This window comes from Papio anubis, chromosome 2 (genome assembly GCF_008728515.1).
Source record: "Papio anubis isolate 15944 chromosome 2, Panubis1.0, whole genome shotgun sequence".
NCBI classification, from domain to species: domain Eukaryota; kingdom Metazoa; phylum Chordata; class Mammalia; order Primates; family Cercopithecidae; genus Papio; species Papio anubis.
Window position 1 is genome coordinate 87,125,379 of NC_044977.1, and position 22,821 is coordinate 87,148,199.

Sequence of the window (22,821 nt, forward strand, 5' to 3'; positions counted from 1 at the left end):
GCCTAACAAAGCCTAAAAGTAATTCTACACAAATTAAAAGCGATCAGTCAGTAATTGAACTGCCTGCTAGAACAAAAATCATCACTCTTTGGAGGAAGAAAATAAAACTCAAGGTCTCTACAATGTATTAAATATCAACACCAATTTCCAGCATGCAATTTAAAACTATTATACATGAAAAAAAAAAAAAAAAACAGAAAAATGTGACCTTGAGATGGCACAGGTATATATGATTTAGCAAACAACTTTAAGCAGCTATAAATATGGTCAGGACTTAAAGAAGCATATGGCATTAATAAGCAAAAAGATAGGGATGATCAGCAGTGAAAAGAACATTTATTTTATTTTATTTTTTATTTTTTGAGACAGGGTCTCACTCTGTCACCCAGGCTGGAGGTAGTGGTATGATCACAGCCCACTGCAACCTCAAACTCCTAGGCTCAAGCAATCCTCCCACATCAGTCTCCCTAATAGCTGGGACTACATGCTCATGTCATCATGCCTAGCTAGTTCTTTTTTTTTTTTTTTTTTGAGACGGAGTCTCGCTCTGTCTCCCAGGCTGGAGTTCAGTGGCCGGATCTCAGCTCACTGCAAGCTCCGCCTCCTGGGTTTACACCATTCTCCTGCCTCAGCCTCCCAAGTAGCTGGGACTACAGGTGCCCAACACCTCGCCCGGCTAGTTTTTTTGTATTTTTTAGTAGAGATAGGGTTTCACCGGGTTAGCCAGGATGGTCTCGATCTCCTGACCTGGTGATCCACCCATCTCAGCCTCCCAAAGTGCTGGGATTACAGACTTGAGCCACCACGCCCAGCCTAGCTAGTTTTTTTTAATTTTTTGTAGACATGTGTCTTGCTATGTTTCCTAGGCTGCTCCCAAACTCCTAGCCTCTAGTGATCCTCCTGCCTCAGCCTCCCAAAGTGCTGGAATTACAAGCATAAGCCACCATGCTCAGCAACCCCCCAAAAAAATTTTAAACATTCAAGTGGAAATTGTAGAATTGAAAAGAACAATAACTGAAATGAAAACTTTACAGTATGGGCTTGACAGAAGAAAGGGTTAGCAAATTTGAGACAGGGCAATAAAAAGTATCCAATCTTAAAAAGAGAAAGAACAAAATTCAAGAAAAGTTTGAGACCTCCTGGGCAACAGAATGAGACTGCATCTCAAAAAAAGAAAGAGAGAGGGAAGGAAGGAAGGACGGAAGGAAAGAAGGAAGGAAGGAAGGAAGGAAGGAAGGAAGGAAGGAAGGAAGGAAGGAAGGAAGAAGAAAGTGAACTGGGCCTCAGGAATTTATAAAAATTACCAGTCTCACATACATTAAAAGGAGTCCCAGAAGGAGGATGAAAGTGCAACAGATAGTTATACGAGTAAGGAATGGCCAAAAGTTTTCCAAATTTAAATGTGAAACTTGACTTACAGATAAATATAGATAGGCCAAATTAAAAAAAAAAAAAAAAAAAAAACTCACACACACTTGGGCACACCATTGGTACATCTTTACCTAAAGACAAAGAGAAAAATTTTGAAAGCCCACAGTTAAAAAAGAAAGAGAGAGAGAGAGAGAGAGATTACATACAGGAAACAATGAAATGAATAACAGCTGACTTCTCCTTACAAACAATGAGGGCTATAAGACATTGGAATGATATATTTAGAGTGCTGAAAGGAAAAAAACAAGCTGACATCCCATAATTCTGTATCTAACAAAAGTATCCTTCCAAAACAGGGATGAATGAAGACATTTCAGATAAACAAAAGCCAAGAGAATCTGGCACCAGCAGACCTGCTTTACAAGAAATGCTAAAGGATATTATATTCTTCAGGATAAAGAAAAATAATACCAGATGGAAATCTGGAACTACAGAAAAAAAAAAAAAAATGAAGAGTGCCAGAATTGGTAAATAAGAGGGTAAATTTTTAAAACTTTTTTATCTTCTAATTCCTTTCAATGACAACTGACTGCTTAAAGAAAAAAATAATATTGTAAGGTGGCATTTATCATGTATATAGAAATAAAAGATGTTACTGTAACAGCACAACAAATGGGGTGGCAGGTTAATGGAATTGTACCATTTTAAGGTTATTGGACGTGGAAAGTATCAGGTGGCACACCTGAAGTGTGAAGTGGTACAATATTCACTATAAATACTTTGATAGGCTAAGAATGTATAGTATTAGTACTGGAACAACCATTAAAATAAAAAACAGAAAGAATTATAACTGAAAGGGGAGAAAGAAGACAACCAAATGAACAAAGAATGGAATAGATGGGGTTGATACTCATCCAGTAGCACAACTTTGAAATACTGAGTGTGAAAAATCTGCCATATTGTTTAACATGTTTTAAAAATATTTTGAGTTTTATCCCTGGGAACAGAGATTTCACAGAAAAAGGAACATGAACAGTGAATAAATATAGCAAGTGAGTGAATGATTTTTTTTTGAGACAGGGTCTGACTCTGTTGCTCAGGATGTAGTGCAGTGATAAGAACACGGTTCAGTGCAGCCTTGATCTCCCCAGCTCAAGCAAGCCTCCCACCTCAGCCTCCTAGGAGTAGCTGAGACCACAGGCACATGCCACCATGCCCAGCTAATTTTTTAATTTTCTGTAGAGATGGGATCTCACTATGATGTTGCCTAGGCTGGTCTCAAGAAATCCTCTTGCCTCGGCCTCCCAAAGTGCTGACATTACAGGCTTGAGCCACCACACCCGGCCAGTAAATGAAATTTAATACCATGATAATATGCCAATGGTTTGATATACCGTTTTAAACCCACCAAGTTGGCCAAAATTAAGAGGTCTGATAACACCAAGTGTTAGCAAAGATATGAATCAAAGAGAACTCTTTCATGTATCTGGAAGAACTGGAAATTGGTACAATGAATTTTAGAAAATAATTAGACATTATCTTGTTAGGGCTGAAAAGGTACATAACTTACAATGCAGCCAGAGTCCTACCAGAAAATCTGCAAACACCTAAGTATTTGTGACATAGGGTAATGAGTGAAGGAAATTGTGATGTGATGAAACACCTGAAAAACCAAGCAGGTTAATGAAGCAATGGAAACATTAGCAGCAGCAGGCAGCTACTACAACCCTGAGGCTAGGCAAGAGGCAGCCAACACTAGCCTACTACCAAATCCAGCTCACTGCTAGTTTTTGGAAATAAAGTTTTATTGGAACACAGATACACCCACTCACAGAGCTGAGTGCGATAGAGGCTGTATGACCTGTAAAGACTAAAGTATTTTACTCTCTGCTCCTTTACAAGAAAAGCTTGATGACCCCTAGGCTAGCAAGACAAAGGAAGCAATGTTATAGAAATGCATGGACAATAATCACCTGGCAGAAGCTAGAACCACAGTGGACCTATCCAGAACCGAGAGCCAGGAAGACACTCAGCCACTGCTACTTCCAAAAAGACAGTTCAAGACACAGAGGGGAACAAATACCTGGATTCTTTCACTCCACTCTTCCTTTCTGGTGCCTCCCACACACCAACCCGGCGGACACAAAACCCTGAAACACGCAGCCTATGGGCATCCACCTCCTGTAATATAAAGCAGAGCAGCAGAAGGGCAAGAACTGGATCTGAGAGTAAATCAAACCAAGAACTGCCAAATACCTTAGAAAAACCCTCACATGTCTGGACTAGGAGACATAGAAAGAATCTTCTAGCATTGTGCCCAACAGAAAAAAAGCAGGAAGCAACCGGCCAGGTGTGGTGGCTCACACCTATAATCCCAGCACTGTGGGAGGCCAAGGGGGGAGGAATACCCGAGTCCAGGAGTTCAAGACCAGCCTGGGCAACATAATGAGACCCTGTCTCTATAAAAAAATTTAAAAAGTAACCAGGCATGGTGTCATGTACCTGTAGTCCCAGCTACCAGGGAGGCTAAGATGAAAGGATCACCTGAGGCGGTAGCGGTGAAAACAAGCCTGTAATCCCAGCACTTTGGGAGGCGAGGCGAGGCGGATCCCTGAGGTCAGGAGATCAGAGACCATCTAAGCTAACAAGGTGAAACCCGTCTCTACTAAAAATACAAAAAACTAGCAGGTGAGAAGTGGCTGAGAGCCTGTAGTCCCCAGCTACTCCGGGAGGAGGCTGAGGCAGAATAAAGCGTGAACCCGGGAGGCGGAGCTTGCAGTGAGCTGAGATCGACCCACAGCACTCCAGCCTGAGTGACAGAGGCCAGACTCAGTCTCAAAAAAAAAAAAAAAAAAAAAAGGATCACCTGAGCCCAGGAGGTTGAGGCTGCAGTGAACCAAGATCGTGCTACTGTACTCCAGCCTGAGTGACACAATGAGACCCTGTCCCAAAAAAAACCACACACACACACACACACACACACACACACACACACACAGAGAAACAACCGAAGTTTCCAGTAACTGGAGAATGATTAAAAATACTGTGGAATGGCAGGGTATGGTGGTTCACACCTGTAATCTCAGCACTTTGGGAGGCCCAGGCAGGTGGATCACCTGAGGTCAGGAGTTCAAGACCAGCCTGACCGACATGGAGAAAAAAACCCCATCTCTACTAAAAATACAAAATTAGCCAGACATGGTGGTGCATGCCTGTAATCCCAGCTACCCGGGAGGCTGAGGCAGGAGAATCACCTGAACCTGGGAGGTGAAGGTTACAGTGAGCCAAGATCATGCCATTGTACTCCAGCCAGGGCAACAAGAGCAAAACTCCCTCTCAAAAAAAAAAAAAAAAAATATATATATATATATATATATATATAGTGGAATAGTCACATAATGGAGTACTGCATAACAGTGAGAATAGATGGACTATAACTCTACATAAAATAACATTTGACTCTAATATAATGCTAAGCTTAAAAAATCAAAATACCAAAAATGTTCTGTATTATATTTATCTGAAGTTCAAAAATGCAAAACTAAATAATACATTGTTTTGTGATCAATACTTATGTATTAAATCTATAAAGAAAATTTATCCCTGAGAGGTCTGGAAAAAAAGAAAAAAAAACAAATCTATTTAAAAAGTAAGGAAATGACAAATACAAAATTCACGACAGTGTCTCAATGGAGTGGGTAGAGAGAACGCAGAGAGATGAAATTAAGGAGAAATGTAAAGGTAGCTTTGACAGTATTGGTGATGTTTTATTTTTAAGTTGGATATTTGCTTCTCTGGTATTCATTTTATTATTAACCTTTATAACTTACATATGTTTATATATTTATGCATAAATATATATGTGTTATAAGGGTTAATTATATATGTATGTATCAAATATTTTATAATAATTATTTTATTTATTTTTCTCTTTTTAAAAAATTGAGACAGGGTCTTGCTCTGTCACTCAGGCTGGAGTGTGCAGTAGCTTGAACACGGCTCACTGCAGCCTCGAACTCCTGGACTCAAGCAATCCTCTCACCTCAGCTCCTGAGTAGCTGGGACTACAGGCACATGCCACCATGCCCAGCTAATTTTTTAAATTTTTTTGGTAGAGCTGGGGTCTCACTATGTTGCCCAGGCTGGTCCCAAACTCCTGGGCTCAAGCCATCCTCCTGCCTTGGCCTCCCAAAGTGTTAGGATTACAGGTATGAGCCACCCCACCCGGCCAATAATTATTTTAAAAGAAAAGAAAACCATATTTCCTAACTAGACCTTTAATTCTAGTTCTAGAACTACCTGTCTTTCCCTTAGGTATATCAAGGTCCCTGAAAAGGAGAATTGCTCCTTTAGATTGGAAAACACAAAAAGAAAACTTTATCCCAAGAAGACCCTCATTACCACAACCACCTCAGGCTGGTCCCAATCATAATTATAATATAGACAAAATCTGTTTTGAGAAAATTACTCTCCCTTAGGAGATGATACATAGAAAGGCACAGATACACTATGGAAGCAGAAGAGAAGACAGAAAGACACAAAAGATAAAAAGATACAGAAGTATTGCCAGGGAAGGCCACCATGTACTATCCTCTGCTAGAGAGACTCAAAAGAGCCTGCAATCTAGCTGTGGAAATGACAAGGTACAAAACTATGTGCCATGAGAGCTTAGAGAGTGAGTTCTGTAAGACAGAGGTGATGGGAGAGATCAAGACTGACTGGGAAGGTGAAGGAAGGTGTCATAAAAGGAGAGGCAATTCCTTTCTTGACTGGCGCTTGATATCCCCGAATCCGTCAATAACACACTAGATGATCCTGAGCAGACCAATATGTATCTATACTTCAGGTTCCACTCTGTAGAGAGAGATAAAGTCCATCCGCTTGCAAGTGATGTTTGGGAGGAAGTGATTGGTGACATGGAAAATTAAGAAAACCCTTTATTGTTATGATTTTTTTTAAGAGATACACAAAACACCAACACCTTGTCACCTTGTTCTCTAAATTCCTGGGAATTAGCAAAGCAATCCTAGGCTTTGCTAGAGCACAGCAGCTTTTGTGCAGTGTGAGGCATCCTGCCAAGGCTCCCAGGTTGGTCCCTGCCCCTGGCATATTGATGGCAGTAGGGATGACAGGGAGAGTGTGCTTTTAGATCGGGATTCAAGGTATAACAGAGTACCTTGCACATACTGACTGATTAAATGCTTAACGAATGAATGAATGATCTCCAGCCAGCAATACAGTGTTCGGTGCATCCTTTAATACAAATTGCATGGGAGTGCAACACACCCAGATATATTAAAACCATAAGTAATATCTAAGAACTTAATTGATATATTTAATAGCTCAACATAAACATATGCAAAATGTACAGCAAATGCTTATATGAAGTATCTTGGGCCAGGCACGGTGGTTCACACCTGTAATCCCAACACTTTGGGAGGCCAACGCGAGTGGATCACTTGAGGTCAAGAGTTTGAGACCAGCATGGCCAATACGGTGAAAACCCGTCTCTACTAAAAATACAAAAAATTAGCCGAGCGTGGTGGCACGCACCTGTAATCCTAGCTACTTGGGAGGCTGAGGCAGGAGAATCGCTTGAGCTCAGGAAGCAGAGGTTGCAGTGAGCCGAGACTGCACCACTGCACTCCAGCCTGGGTGTCAGAGTAAGACTCGGTCTCAAAAATAGAAAAAAAAAAAGTGTCTTCTTCTTGAAAACAGTGTATTTAATGTCTCATGAGTAATATTAATGTTCTATTTCTGTTTTTTTTTTAATTAGGTGAAGGTCAAATTAATCTTTCAATGCCAAATTTCAGAGATAATTCAGCAAAAAGTTCATCAAAACAGCCTTCTTTGTGTGACTTAAGGGACCTTGGAAACCTGGGTCATAGTGAAGGAATGCACCTCATGCACTGGGCCACTTCTCTGATGTTACCAGTGGCTTAGGATGTGACACTCTGACCCCATTGTGAAGTCAAACCTGAGCATTTCACTTTCCTGAGTTGGCAGATAGCTCAAGGACTTAGATTTAACAAATGCAAGAGCACAAGGGATTGGAGTCTGATATAATGTCACATGAGGATTTCCAGTAGCCCTGGGGAAACATTGAGCTCTTTCTTCTCCAGATCAGCACATCTACTTTGTCACTCCACAGCTGACAATACAATTTGTATTTGAAAAACACGGGAGGGAAAACAAGTGACACAAATTTCTCCTCATTCACCTGTTACATAAAGTTCAGATTTCATGGCTGAGAATTGAAGTTCTACTTAAAGATCCTCAAATCTGACAGTTGAGAAAGTAGCTCTCCTTTACATGACTTGTCTTGATCACTAAGGTACCGCAAACACAGGCTGCTCAAGAGACCTGCCTGGTGCACACACCCTCTACTCCCAGTAGAGACCCGAAGAAGACTCTAGTCGATTATGTTTCTTCCCCCTTACCAGTCCCCGCGGGCTATAGGGGCTGCACTTTTCAAATACATTGTTTTCATTGTGGTAAAATATATATAACACAAAATTTACCATTTTATCATGTTAAATCACTTAGTGGCATCAATTGCAGTCACAATGTTATATAATCATCACCACCATTTCCAGAATTTTTCATCATCTCAAACTGAAACTCTGTAACCATTAAGCAGTAACAGCCCATACTCCCTTCTCTGTGTTTGAACCACTGCTCCACTGTCTGTGGATCTGACTACTTTAGGGACTCATATAAGTGGAATCAAGGCCGGGCACAGTGGCTCAAGCCTGTAATCCCAGCACTTTGGAAGGCCAAGGTGGGCAGATCACCTGAGCTCAGGAGTTCAAGATCAGCCTAGGCAACATGGTGAGACACCATCTCTATTTTTAGAGGTGTGTATGGTGGCGCACACCTGTAGTCCCAGCTACTCAGGAGGCTGAAGTGGGAGAATCACTTGAGCCCGGGAGGTCAAAGCTGCAGTGAGCCATGATTGCACCACTGCACTCCAACCTGGATGACAGAGTGAGACCCTGCCTCAAAAAACAAACAAACAAACAAACAAAGCAGAATCACAATATATGTCCTTTTGTGTATCGCTTATTTCACTTAGCGTATCTTCAAGGTTCATCCACGTTGTAGCATATGTCAGCATTTCCCTCCTTTTTAAGGCTCAATGATATTCTATGGTATGTATGTAACAGATTTTATTTATCCATTCATCCATTATTAGTGACAGGTTTTCTACCTTTTGGCTATTATGAATAATGCTGTGAGCATTAGTGTAAAAATATCTATTCAAGTCCCTAGTCTTAATTCTTTCGGATATATACCCAGAAGTGGAATTGCTGGATCATTTGGTAATTCTATGTTTAATTTATTGAGAAATTGCCATACTATTTTCCCTAATTAGGTTTTGATTTGTATTTCCCAAATGACTATGATGTTGAGCATGTTTTCATGAGTTTATTGGGCATTTGTATAACTTCTTTGGAGAAATGTCTATTCAAGTACTTTGCCTATTTTTAACTGGGCTTTTCAATGTGTTGTAGGAGTTCCTTATATATTCTGGATATTAACCCCTTATCAATCAGAGATATGATTTGCAAACATTTTATTCCGTTTTGTAGGTCATGTCACTCTCTTGATGGTATCCTTCATCCTTTGTCATTTTTTAGTTTGTTTGTTTGTTTGTTTGTTTTAGATATGGGCACTATATTTCTCAGGTTGGATTTGAAGCCCTGGATTCAAGCAATCCTCCTGCCTCAGCCTCCTGACTAGTTGGGACTACAAGTGCACACCACCAGGCCCAGCTTGTCCTTGGTCCTTTGAAGGACAAAAGTTTTTAAATTTAATAAAGTCCAAGTTATCTTTTTTCTTTTGTCACCTGTGCTTTTAATGTCATATTTAAGAAACTGTTGCCTAATCTAAGGTCATGAAGATTTATCCCTATGTTTTCTTCTAAGAGTTTTATAGTTTATTTCTGAAATTTAGGTCTTTGATCCATTTCGAGTTATTTTTGGTATATGGTGTTTAGTAAGGGTCCAACTTCACTTTCTTGCGTTTGGCCCATTTGGCCTAGTAAAGTAAAACTATCAAGTTTTACTTTATGTGTTTTGAAGCTAAGTTGTTTGTTTCATGCACATTTAGAATTGCTATGTATAGTTGGGGATAGAGGCTTTTATCATTATGTGATGTCCCTCTTTGTCCCTAGTAACTTTCTTTGCTCTGAAGGTTATGTTATCTAATACTGATATAGCCATTCTTGCTTTTTGTTGTAGTTGTTATTAATCCTTTTACTTTAAACCTATGTTGTTGTGTTTGAAGTTAGTTTCTTGTTCACAGAATATGGTTAGATCATTTATAAACTACACTTTGTCAATCTCTGCCTTTTAATTGTTGTACTTGGACCACTTACATTTAAAATAATTATTGATATTTTGAGGCTTAAGTCTGTCATTTCTATTCCTTGTCTTTCCTGTTCTGTTCCTTCTTGTTTTTTGAGACAGTGTTTCATTCTGTCATCCAGGTTGGAACACAATGGTGCAATCATAGCTCACTGCAGTCTTGACCTCCTGGGCTCAAGCAATCCTCCCTCCTCCCACCTCAGCCTTCTGAGTAGCTGGGATTACAGGCGTGTGCCACTGTGCCCAGCTAACTTTCAAATTATTTGTAGAGACAGGGTCTCACTATGTTGCCCAGGCTGGTCTCAAACTTCTGGACTCAAGTGGTCCTCCTGCCTCGGCCTCCCAAAGTACAGGCATGAGCCACTGTGCCTAGCTTCCTCTGTTTCCTGTTACTCTGTTTCTTTGCTCTTGCTTCTTATGGGTCACATGAACAATTTTTAGAGTTTCATTTTTATTTATTTATAATGTTTTTAGTACATTGCTTTGTAAACCTTCTTATTGGTGGGTGTGTCATTTATCACAGTCTTCTGGTGTTGACATTTTTGAATCAAGTGAAATATAGAAAACTTACTTTCATTTAGGTCTCCTTCCCCTCACTGTTTTAAAATATAAATATTTCCTCTAGATACACTGAGTGCCATATCATATGGTGTTAAACTTGCTCTATTATGTTTACATCTATTTTCACTCATTTTGTTGTTCTTCTATCCTTTCTGATGTCTGAGCCTTCTGTTATTATTTTTATTGTAGAGCTTCCTTTAGCCACTCTTTAAGGGTAGATCTGCTAGCAACAAATTATCTCAGTTTTCCTTGTTTGAGAATGTCTTTATTCCTGAAGGATAATCTCTTCAAATATGGAATTTGGGGTTCATGATTCTTTTCTTTCAGCACTTGAAAACTGTTGTGCCACTTCCCCATAATCCCCATGGTTTCAGGAGAGAAAACTGCTGTCATTTAAATCAGTGTTCTCACACACACTGGGGCCTGTCGGGGGCTGGAGGGCAAGGAGAGGGAGAGCATTAGGACAAATACCCAATGCATGAGGGGCTTAAAACCTAGATGACAGGTTGATAGGTGCAGCAAACCACCATAGCACATGTATACCTATTAACAAACCTGCACGTTCTGCACGTGTATCCTGGAACTTAAAGTAAAATTTTAAAAATTAAATAAATAAATCCGTGTTCTCCGTTGGAAATGTGTCATTTCTTTTTGGCTGTTAATTTAACGTGTTTTTTATTTTTTAGTTTTTAGAAGTTTAATTATGTGTCTTGGTGTAGGTTTCTTTGTGCTTATCTTATTGGGGTTTATTCATCAAATTTTGGACATTTGCAGCCATTATTCCTCCCAAATACTCTTTCAGCACTATTCTCTTTCTCCTCTCCTTATGGAACTCTGGTGATACACGTTTCTTCTTTTGTTATTGTCTCACAGATCTCTAAGGCTCTGTTTTTATTTGTTTGCTTGTTTGTTTTGGAGATGGAGTCTTGCTCTGTCGCCCAGTCTGGAGTGCAGTGGCGCCATCTCAACTCACTACAACCTCTACCTCCCGGGTTCAAGCAATTCTCCTGCCTCAGCCTCCCAAGTAGCTAGGATTACAGGTGCCCGCCACCACGCCCAGCTAATTTTTGTACTTTAGTAGAGATGGGATTTCACCATGTTGGCCAGACTGGTCTCGAACTCCTGACTTCAGGTGATCTTCCCACTTTGGCCTCCCAAAGTGCTGAGATTACAGGTGTGAGCCATTGCACCTGGCCCATTTTTTTTCAGCTATTTTCTTTCTGCTGCTCAGACACAGTAAATTCTATTGATCCATCTTCAAATTTACTGATTCTGTCCTCAGTTTTCTCCACTCCACTACTGAGGCTATCCAGTAAGTTTTTTGTTTCAATTATTGGATTTTCAATTTCATAATTTCCATTTGTCTCTTTTTATAACTTTTATTTCTTTACTGATATTTTCTATCTTGCACTTGTTTCAAGAGAATTTGTAATTGATTGTTGAAGCATTTTTTTTGATGGCTACTTTAAAATCCTTGTCAAATAATTCCAACATCTGATTCATCTTGTCATCGGCATCAGTTGTCTTTCCTCACTCAAACTGTGGTTTTCCTGGTTCCTGGTAGAATTAATGATTTGTTTTTATCACTGGACATTATGATTATTATGCTAGAAGACTCTAGATTATATTTAAATATTCTATTTTAGCAGACTGTCACTCTGCTTAGATTTAGCCTATAAGTTCTGGCCTACTTTGTGGGCTTGTTGTTCCAATGACAGTTGAGTTTTGAGAGCCCTTGCAATGTTATTCTGGTGTGTTTTGTTCTTCTGGTGCTGATAGGGTTCCTGCTCATTCCTGCTGATGCCATCTGCAGGGGCTGAAGGTGCTTCTTTTAGCCACCTGCTAGTGCTTGGTGGTTTTCTGGCAGTAGGGGTTGCAGCAAAAGACACTAGGCTTGGGTCGCCTTATGCCAGTGGGTAGAGAGCAGGGTGACATGAGGATTCACCGTCTCTGCCACTGTGGACAGATCAGACTGCCTGCCAATGCCCTGGTTGTGGAGCAGTGTCTTGGATGGCTTGGAATTTTGCTGCCACCACCATTGCCAACAGATTGTACTGTCTACTGGCCTGTGGTGTGAAACAGGGGTTTTAGTTCCCCACTAGGTCTCTGTTGGGCTTCCCCTCTCCTGGTTCTTTGGCCAGAGAGAGCAGGCTTTCCTTAGGTTCTTATGCCTATGCCTGTGGGTAGTTTCAGACTACAGGCCTCTCTGGCATCCAGGCCAGGGGCATATGCAAGACAAAAAGAAAACCCAGAAAACTCAGCATGTTGTCGTTCCTCATATCCTGGGGTTTCCTACTACTCTGTCATCTTTCTAGCTTTCAGAGACCTTTTATAATTGTCTGTTCCAATATTTTCAAGAGATTTCGTTGTATTTAGAGGGGAAAAGTAGTCAAAAGTAAGTCTATTCCATCTTGTTTCAGAACCAGCAGCACAAATCAATTTTAATAAATTAGTATTATCAAGATATCACCTCTCAATTATGTAAAGAACTTATAGGGCCAAGTGTGGTGACTCACACCTGTAATCCCAGCACCTGGGGAGACCCAAACAGGAAGATCACTCGAGCCCAGGAGTTCAAGACCAGCCTGGGCAACATGTCTGGCTTAAAATTTTAATGTAACCATATATAGAAGAGTCTAGTAAATCTTTGAAATTTTCACATGATTTTGACAGGGTTTTATCACATATGTAGACAATATATAAAATGTAAAATAAAACTTAAAATTCAGTCTTATTCATTAATAAGACAATAGATATTGACAGATTTCATGTGTTTTTTAACTTTAAAGGTAGGTTCTCTTGTCTGAGAGAAAGGAGACATTAGGAGAGCCTCAAAAGACAGAAAACAGAAACAAGTTAGTTTAACATATTAAAAAATTCATCTTTATGAAATAAAGTATCTGCTGTACCTTCTGCCAGTAAACCCCAGAGGTCTGACTACATAGGAGTAAAGATACACAAGGTAAAAATCAAACTGAATTCCAAATGACTGCCCTAAATTCCAAAGCTGCAAGGCTATTTCAAAGAAATGGTAGAAGTCTTCCTGCTTTCTCACAGAGAAAGTGTATATCCAACCCCTAAGAAGTCCTGGATGGCCTGGAGCTGTCATAATGACTGCTGACCATGTTATACAAAAGATATGGCTGGGAAATGGTGGTGGAGATTGGGGGGGATTCTTGGGGAAGATGACAAGGAAGAAGAAATAAGGAGACCAGTAATTGATCTTCTGCAGGCTGACCACATCTGCTAAAGTTAGTATGCCTGAGTGATGAAAAGGACTGACTCACCAGGAGAATGATAAATAGCAACAATCACAGGCATTTGCAGAGTATTGATTTCCTTGAGACTTCCACAGGTTCTTGTATGAATAATTTCATTTATAACCAAGTAGTTCCTATGATGAGTGTGAGGAATCTCCTGTATGAGTCTGTGGTATCCCTTATATTTCATAGAAGAAGAAACTGAAGAGAGAAGGGATATGGCTTCCTAATGACCACATGGGACTTACACCAAACAGGTGGGCTCCGGAGGATGCTAGAACCATGGTTCCAGACTACATGGATGATCCATAGTTAAGTCACTGGGTGCTTCCAATCGACATGCAAATCTAATTAAGTCTAAATAATTATGGTTAATATAATTTTTGCTAATACAATTTTATATCTGAAGGCAAATGTCAAAATAGTTTTGAAAGAAATAATATGGGCCGGGCACGGTGGCTCACGCCTGTAATCCCAGCACTTTGGGAGGCCGAGGCGGGCGGATCACAAGGTCAGGAGATCGAGACCACAGTGAAACCCCGTCTCTACTAAAAATACAAAAAATTAGTCGGGCGCGGTAGTGGGCGCCTGTAGTCCCAGCTACTCAGGAGGCTGAGGCAGGAGAATGGTGTGAACCCGGGAGGCGAAGCTCGCAGTGAGCCGAGATCGCGCCACTGTATTCCAGCCCGGGGGACACAGCGAGACTCCGTCTCAAAAAAAAAAAAAAAAAAAAAGAAAGAAATAATATGTAATATAAAATGGTAATCTAATAATGATAAAAAATTGAGTATATCTATATTGTTCACTAAATGCCAGACACTATTCTAAGTGCTTTACATATATTTCCTCACTTAATCCTCACAACCACCCTTTGACGAAGGTATTATTATTAACTCCATCCTTCAAAGGACAAAACTGAGGCAGAGAAGTTAATTACCAAGGTCACACCATTGATAAGGGAAGGAGCTGAGATTCAAACCTGGGCAGTCTGCCACCAGAATCTTAACCACCATTCTACACTGCCTCTCAGTACTATTACTAATAATAATCCAAAGTGAGATTCCTGGAGTATATCTACAAAATTGAGAATGCCAGGGCTCAGGTGTGGTGGCTCACACCTGTAATCCCAGCACTTTGGGAGGCCGAAGCAGGAGGATCACTTGAGGCCAAGAGTGTGAGACCAGCCTGGGCAACATAGCAAGACCTCATCTCTACAAAAAATATAAAAAATTAGCTGGTGTTGTGGCACATGCCTGTAGTCCTAGCTGTTTGGGAGGCTGAAGTAGAAGGATTGCTTGAGCCCAAGATTCGAGGTTGCAGTGAGCTGTGATCAGGCCATATTGCACTCCACCCTGGGCAACAGAGTTAGACTCTGTCAAGAAAGAAAGAGAGTAAGAGAGAGAGGGAGAGAGAGAAAGAAAGAAAGAAAGAGAGAGAGGGGGAGAGAGAGAGAGAGGAGCAAGAGAAGTAAAACATGTAATTTTTTTTATTTTACTTGAAAGAAAATTGATTTCATGTTTGAATTTGAAGAAAAATACATTCAGATTTTAGAGACTTTAAAAAATGAGGGAAGGCCACCCACACCTGTAATCCCAGCACTTTGGGAGGCCAAGACAGGTAGATCACGAGGTCAAGAGATCAAGACCATCCTGGCCAACATGGTGAAACCCCGTCTCTACTAAAAATACAAAAATTAGCTGGGTGTGGTGGTGCATGCCTGTAGTCCCAGCTTACTCAGAAGGCTTAGGCAGGAGAATAGTTTGAACCCGGGAGGCGGAGGTTGAAGTGAACTGAGATCCTGCCACTACACTCCAGCCTGGTGACACAGTAAGATTCCATCTCAAAAAAAAAAAAAAAGAGGAAATTTTGGGGGCGATCAATGGTGATGTATATCTTAATAGGAGTTTGAGTTATGTGGGTGTATGCATTGTCAAAACTCAGTGAGTATACATTTCAAATAAGTTTATTTCATTTTATGTAAGTTTTACATCAAAAGAAAACAACAGGCCAGACAGGGTGGCTCATACCTGTAATCCTAGCACTTTGGGAGGCCAAGACAGGAGGATCACTTGAGCTCAGGAGTTTGAGACTAGCCTGGGCAACATAGCAAAACTGCATCTCTACAAAATATACAAAAATTAGCCAGGTATGGTGGTGCACACCAGTGGTCCCAGCTGCTTGGGAGGCTGAGGTGGGCAGATCACTTGAGCCCAGGAGGTAGATGCTGCAGTTAGCCATGATAGCTCCACTGCACTTCAGCCTAGGCGAAAGCAAAACCCTGTCTCAAAAAAAAAAAAGAAAAAAAAGAAAAGAAAAACCCAATATTGAACTCTAGTTAATGGTATTAGAGTACAGAAGTAATGAGGGGGAGGTATACAAATATCTGTCGTTTACTTTTAAACGCATCCAGAAATAAGATGGATTAATAGGTGGATGGAGGGATGGATAGATGGCCACATATGGCATATGGAGAAAAGCAAATATAGTAATATATTAATGATAAAAGTCTTGGTAAGCATTTTTGTAATCACTACCCAGGTCAAGAAATAGAGTTTAGCCAGCCACCTGAGAAACTCCACCATATACACCATACTAACCACAGCCTTTCCCAGCCCTCCAACAGCACATTAATCACTTTTCTTATGCTACTTTATAGCTTTATCACCTAAGTGTGCATTTCATTTGCTCCCTTTTTTTAACTTGGTATATCCCCCTCAGTCTCTTTCTTTCTCTCACAATGTATGTATTGAAGGGCAGAGGCTGTATTATAAGCAGAGTTTCCTGCAATCTGGGCTTCGATGACTGCATACGCATGGCGCAGTTCAGCATGTTCCTCTATCCTCTGTATTTCCTGAAAATTGGCAGCTAAATCCAAAGGATTGATGAGTCTTAGATTCCATTCCTCTGGCAAAATTAAGTGGTAGTGTTTCTTTCATTAAGAGGTACATCATGCCTGCTTTTCACTTTTTTTTTTTTTTTAATGTCAGCTCAATGCCTAGGTTCACTGATCCATTTGGGATAGTTAGGATGGTGTCATTCTAATTCTATCCTACTGTTTTTACTTTTTAGCTGGAATAATTTTACAAAGAGATGCTTCCCCTCATCTACTATTTGATTACCCAGTTGTACAGTTCATAAAGAAAAGGCAAGGTAAATCGTTGGTTCTCTGTTTTTATTTACACCATTTCCACAATGATGAATTGTTTATCTGTCATCTTCAGAATGCAATCAATTCATTTTCTTTTTAAAGATTATTATGGGCCAGACAAGGTGGCTTATGTCTGTAATCCCAGCACTTTGGGAGGACAAGACAGGCAGATCACTTGAGGCCAAGAGTTCAAGACCAGCCTGGCCAATATGGTGAAACTCAGTCTCTACTAATAATACAAAAATTAGCCGAGCATTGTGGCATACGCCTGTAATCCCAGCTACTTGGGTGGCTGAGGCAGGAGAATCACTTGGACCCGGGAGGCGGAGGTTGCAGTGAGCCAAAATGGTGCCACTGCACTACAGCCTGGGCAATAGAAAAATAAAAAACAGGCCAGGTGCAGTGGTTCACACCTATAATCCCAGCACTTTGGGAGGCCAAGGTGGGTGGATCACCTGAGGTCAGGAGTTTGAGACCAGCCTGGCCAGCATAGCAAAACCCCATCTCTACTAAAAATACAAAATTAGCTGGGTATGGTGGCTCATGCCTGTAATCCCAGCTACTCAGGAGGCTGAGGCAGGAGAAGCGCTTGAACCCGGGAGGCAGAAGTTGCAATGAGCCAAGGTCGTGCTATTGCACTCCAGTTGGAGAAACAAGAGCAAAACTCCATCTCAAAAATAAATAAATAAATAAATAAGAAAAATTTTTTAAATAAAATAAAGATTATTATGAACTCATGGATTTTAAAATATTTAAACATTATCCTTATTAAGGCAGAAATTGTTTCCTTTTTAACCTGTGAGAGGTTCTTCAAAATGGCCGCTGAAATGCCAGGTGCAGAGCTCACACCAGTAGGCCCAGCACTTTGGGAGGCCAAGGTGGGAACATCACTTGAGCCCAAGAGTTTGAGACCATCCTGGGCAACATAGTGAGACCCTCTCTCTTCAAAAAAATTTTAAGAACCTTCTGCCCACAACTCTAGTAGTCTTTGATAACTTCTCTACTGTGTGGTAGGTCAAGATATTCCTGTTCGTCTTGTACATTTCCTATTCCAGATTTGGAATCAGCCATTTCTCCAAGCAGCCCAGGTTTGCTTTAGCGGAACATGGTATTTCAAGACCATAATCTAGGCATTATGGCTGCTTGCCCATTGTTACTAGGCACTTCCATACCAAGAATCCTGGTTCTCAAGGACCCAGAGGATGACAGGATTGGAATATCCCATCATTTGTGCTAACCTATAAGGATCATGCGGCAATTTCAGAATAACAATAACAATAATGCCACCACATATTTTGACTAAACGGTTTAAAATATTTTTCTCAGGCTAACTTCATTCTCTCCCCCTTTTTAATGGCCATGCTAGATCTATCTGGACAGTCTATAAAACCTTTATATACAATAATTTCCTCTTTAAACTCTCATTTAATCTTAGTTCTATAAGCAACCATGTATTTCATGCTCATCACTTCTTGTGTCAATGTTTCTCCAATTGTTTTGGTGGACTTGATCTCGAGTAGATGCTTTAATAAAAGCCCGTGAGAACAAGAGGTCCGTAGTTCTTGTATGTTGATCACAGTTTGTGTCAAGCTTACTGGATAGAAGGTCTTTCCCTCACACTTGATATCCTTGGGTATCTTAAGTATGTTATCCCATTTTATTTTGGCATAAATCTATTCTGTCAAAAAGTCTGATAATAATCTAATTTTCTTTTCTTCATAAGTCACATGCCATTTGTGTCTAAATGCTTACAGAAATTTTTTGAAAGCCAAATATATTGCTAAAAAAGAGAAATGTTTATTTTCCTTTGAAGTCCAATAATTTTTCTAGAATATGTCCTAAAATACTTTTTAGAATAGCACTGGGTCAATATGTTTAGGTACATGGTGTACTTTTTCAATCTGTATTTCAAAATACTTCAGGAAATATATCAGGAAAGTATTTTTTATTTTTCTTTCTTTTTTTTTTTTTTTTTTTTCTTTTTGAGACAGGGTCTGGCTCTGTTACTCAGGCTGGAATGCAGTGGTGCAATCTCAGCTCACTGCAGCCTCGACCTCCCAGGCTCAAGCCATCCTCCCACCTCAGCCTCCTGAGTAGCTGGGACTACAGGCATACACCACAACACCCAGGTAATTTTTTTTTAATGTTTAAATTTTTTGTAGAGACAGGGTCTCACTATGTTGCCCAAGCTGGTCTCAAACTCCTGGCCTCAAGTGATGCACTCGCCTCGTGCCTCAGCCTCCCAAAGTGCTGGGATTACAGGTGTGAGCCATTGCCCTGGCCAGGCAAGTTTTCTTGACTTTCAGTTCTAGTACTCATTCTGTTCCCTTTCTTTGGTCTTCTTTCGCTTCAGGGACTCTATCCATATTCCAGATCTTTCTGATCTGTATTTGTCACTCTTCTTCAATGTTTTTTGTCATTTCTTTGAACTTATACTTCTTTTTGCCTTCTCTTATGTCTATTTGCTCTAGAGTTTCTTCTGGTTTGGTTGTCGTTTTTAAAATGATTTTTTTTCTTTTCATTTCTACTTATTTCTTGAATTCTGTCGCCCTATTTGTAAGTTTTTCGAATTCTGATGAATAATGCTCTTTCATGTCTTTTACCAGTTTCTTAACGTCTTTTAGTTCTTTTCAGATAGTATGTCACTGTATTTAACTTTCTTTTGCAATGTGTCTTTCTGGGTTGCTTTCATTGTCTATACTCCCTTAATTTTTGCATAAAAATACTGAGACCCAGTGTTACTCCTCCAAGTTCACTTTTCAAAGTATGAAAAACAATGTAATTTTAAACATAAATTTGCATTCGAATGTTTCCTTTGTTGAAAGGTGGCAGAAGCAATTCCCAAAACTAACCAGTCAACATTAGACTACGAACTTCCAAAGGTAGGCCACCTTGCTGCAGAGACTGGAAGTTTCTTTCAGGTAACTGCTTTCCCTTTTATGTCTCAAAAGCAAATGAACTATCAATTTAGTCAGAAGACACTGCACCAAACACTCTCTCAAAAAGTCGTAATGAGTCTTATTTCGTTTCTTCTGTAGTGTCAGTTCGGCTTCTGCCTTTGAGATTCTCCCTACAGAAAAGAAACATCTCTGACTCCTTTGTGTAAATCAAAGACAGACATCAATGACATATTGAATTAATATGAAAGAGCATTTTAAATGCAGACACCATCCAACACTATCACTGAGCATAAAACTTTGTCTTCATTGAAATATGTGATCAATTGTTTGATGTCAAGCAGAATTTTTTTAATTAGATATTTGTCCCTCCTCACATAAAAGGACTGATTACTCTCTTTTACAGAAGAATGAATTTAACAGTTTCCTACCAATAAAACAGAACTTTGCCCTCAAAATGTTTTAACCATTTGAACTTTAAAATGCAAGTTCACAGTTCTTTAAGAGACTAACACAGAAAGCTAAAGTAATTATCCATAGAACCCGGAGACGAGATTGTAAAACTCTGTAGATCCTGTCTGGAGTCACAGCTTAACCAGAAAAAAAAAAAATTTATCACAATTTAAGCACCTTTGTGATAACTGTATATAGTTCACAGAACAAGTGAGACATTTAAGTTTTCTCTGCTTAAAAGGTCATTTAAGCTGAGCATGATGGTGCACACCTGTAGTCTGAGCTACTTGGGAGGCTAAGGTGGGAGAATCACTTGAGCCTTAGGAGTTCAAGACTTTAGTGAGCTATGATTGCACCACTGCACTCCAGACTGGGTGACAGAGCAAGACGCTGTCTCTAAAATAATTAATTAATTAAATCAAAGTCTTAGTGTACCATGAAGACCACTACCCTGCCTGAAACCCTTCCATGGCCCCCTTTGTCTTACAGGATGAAAGTCAAGTTGCTTGAATGTCCCATCCCTTGGTGACCTGGCACTTAGCCTCATCTCTGTCAAACATTCATTTAACAAAGATGACTTGCCCTCAGCCCAAAAAGATGAGATCAGAGGGCTGGAGATCCCTTACATGTGCCACAATCTCTCACACATCCATGCCTTTGTACACTGTTCCCTCCATGGACCTGCCCTTCCACCACTCCTCCTAATTGTAAATGCCCAGGCCAAAGGCAGTTCATCTGGTGGCCTCTGAGGAGGTGGCTGGGGGTGGGATACTGGCTGGAAAGAAGTACAAAGGAACTTTCTGTGTTGATGAAAATGACTATGATTTATATCTCTATTGAGGTGGTGTCAATACGGATGTATACAATTGTCAAAATTGATTGAGCTATATCACAATCTGTGCATTTTATTTAAATTTTTTTAAATGTTAGGCAATAAAAGTCAATTCAAAAGCATCATTTTCGCTGGGTGCAGTGACTCACAACTGTAATCCCAGCAATTTGGGAGGCCAAGGCAGCGGATCACCTGAGGTCAGGAGTTCAAGACCAGCCTAGCCAACATGGCAAAACCCCGTGTCTAGTAAAAATACAAAAATCAAATGGGCATAGTGGCAGGTGCCTATAATCCCAGTTACTCAGGATGTTGAGGCAGGAGAAGTGCTTGAACCCAGGAAGCAGAGGTTGCAGTGAGCCAAAATCACACCACTGCCCTCCAGTCTGGGCAACAGAGCGAGGCTCCATCTCAAAAAAAAAAAGAAATTATTTTTCATTAGAAGCTCTCCCTACCTCTAACTCGGGCTGATTTGGATATCCCCTCTGTGCTCCCATAACACTTTATGAATACTTCTATATCAAGACTTAGAAACGTATCTTACTGTACATACATAACTATTAATTTATTTGTCTACCTCACCAGACTATAAACTTTAGAGAGGAAATGGTTTGGATGAGTGTCCCTGCCCAAATCTCATGTCAGTTTTAATTCCCAGTGTTGGAGGTGATTGGATCAGGTGGATTTTCCTCTTGGTGCTGTTCTCGTGGTAGTAGTTCCCATGAGATCTGGTCATTTAAAAGTGTGCAGCACCTCCCCTTCCTGCTTTCTCTTTCTCTGTTCTAGTCATGTTAAGTGTTGACTTCCCCTTTGCCTTCTACCATGATTGTAAGTTTCCTGAGAGCTCCCCAAAAGCCAAGCATCATGCTTCCTATACAGCCTGCAGAACGATGAGCCTCTTTTCTTTACAAATTACGCAGTCTCAGGTATTTCCTTATAGTAGTGCAAGAACGGACTGATACAAAGAGCAAAGACCAGGTCTTAGTTTCATTTCTCCAACACCTACCATTTTTGTAGCATCTTCAATGAAAATCATGCAGTAAACATCTATTAAACTAATCAAAATGAAATTTAATGATAGGAAAAAGATGATGGTGGTGACAAGGGGAAGGCAGGAAGGTTTCTGAGGTTGTCACAACCCATAAAAATGACAACACAGGCTGAGCGCGGTGGCTCATGCCCGTAATCCCAGCACTTTGGGAGGCTGAGGCAGGCAGATCACTTGAGGTCAGGATTTCAAGACCAGCATGGCCAACATGGTGAAACTCCATCCCCACTAAAAATACAAAAATTAGTCAGGTGTGGTGGCGGGTGCCTGTACTCCCAGCTACTCAGCAGGCTGAAGCAGGAGAATAGCTTGAACCCGGGAGGCAGAAGTTGCAGTGAGCTGAGATCGTGCCACTGCACTCCAGCCTGGGCGACAGAGCGAGACTCTGTCTCAAAAACCAAAAAAAAAAAAAAAAAATGACAACACAGTAAAATGTAATTATCAGCTACAACTGGAATCAGCTTACAAACTACTCCCTCCCTTTGGCTACCATCTTTCATCCCTAGACACACATATATGAGCTCTTACCATCACCTTCTTTACTGCTCCTTTTAAAGAGTTTACACCAAGATTTACGTTTGGGACTGCAGGAGAACACTCTCCCAGTGTGAAGTGAGAACTGTCTCTTTATTCTCCTCTCACTCCAATAGAGGGTTCTGAACAGAGGCATTTAGAAGCCATTCCCACAGTGAACTTATGTCCCATAAATGATCAGCATGAAGGATGGCAAATCGATTTTCTAGGAAAGGTTTCCCTTGCTTCTTGTTTAGGAAATTCAACTCTAATCTCTTCAAAACACATGTCTAAGTGAGCTTTATCATCCCTATAATTAACTTAATTTAGATAAATATTAGTCTCCAGAAATTTTACATTATAAACTTGGCT

At 40.3% G+C, this 22,821-nt stretch overlaps 1 non-coding gene across 1 annotated transcript; it reads left to right on the top strand.

Annotated features, from left to right (window-relative positions):
* Positions 1-20,077: 20,077 nt before the first annotated feature.
* Positions 20,078-20,198, top strand: LOC116274017. Its single transcript, XR_004182500.1, has one exon. It is a non-coding gene; the product is annotated as a small nucleolar RNA SNORA26 (small nucleolar RNA).
* Positions 20,199-22,821: the final 2,623 nt, after the last annotated feature.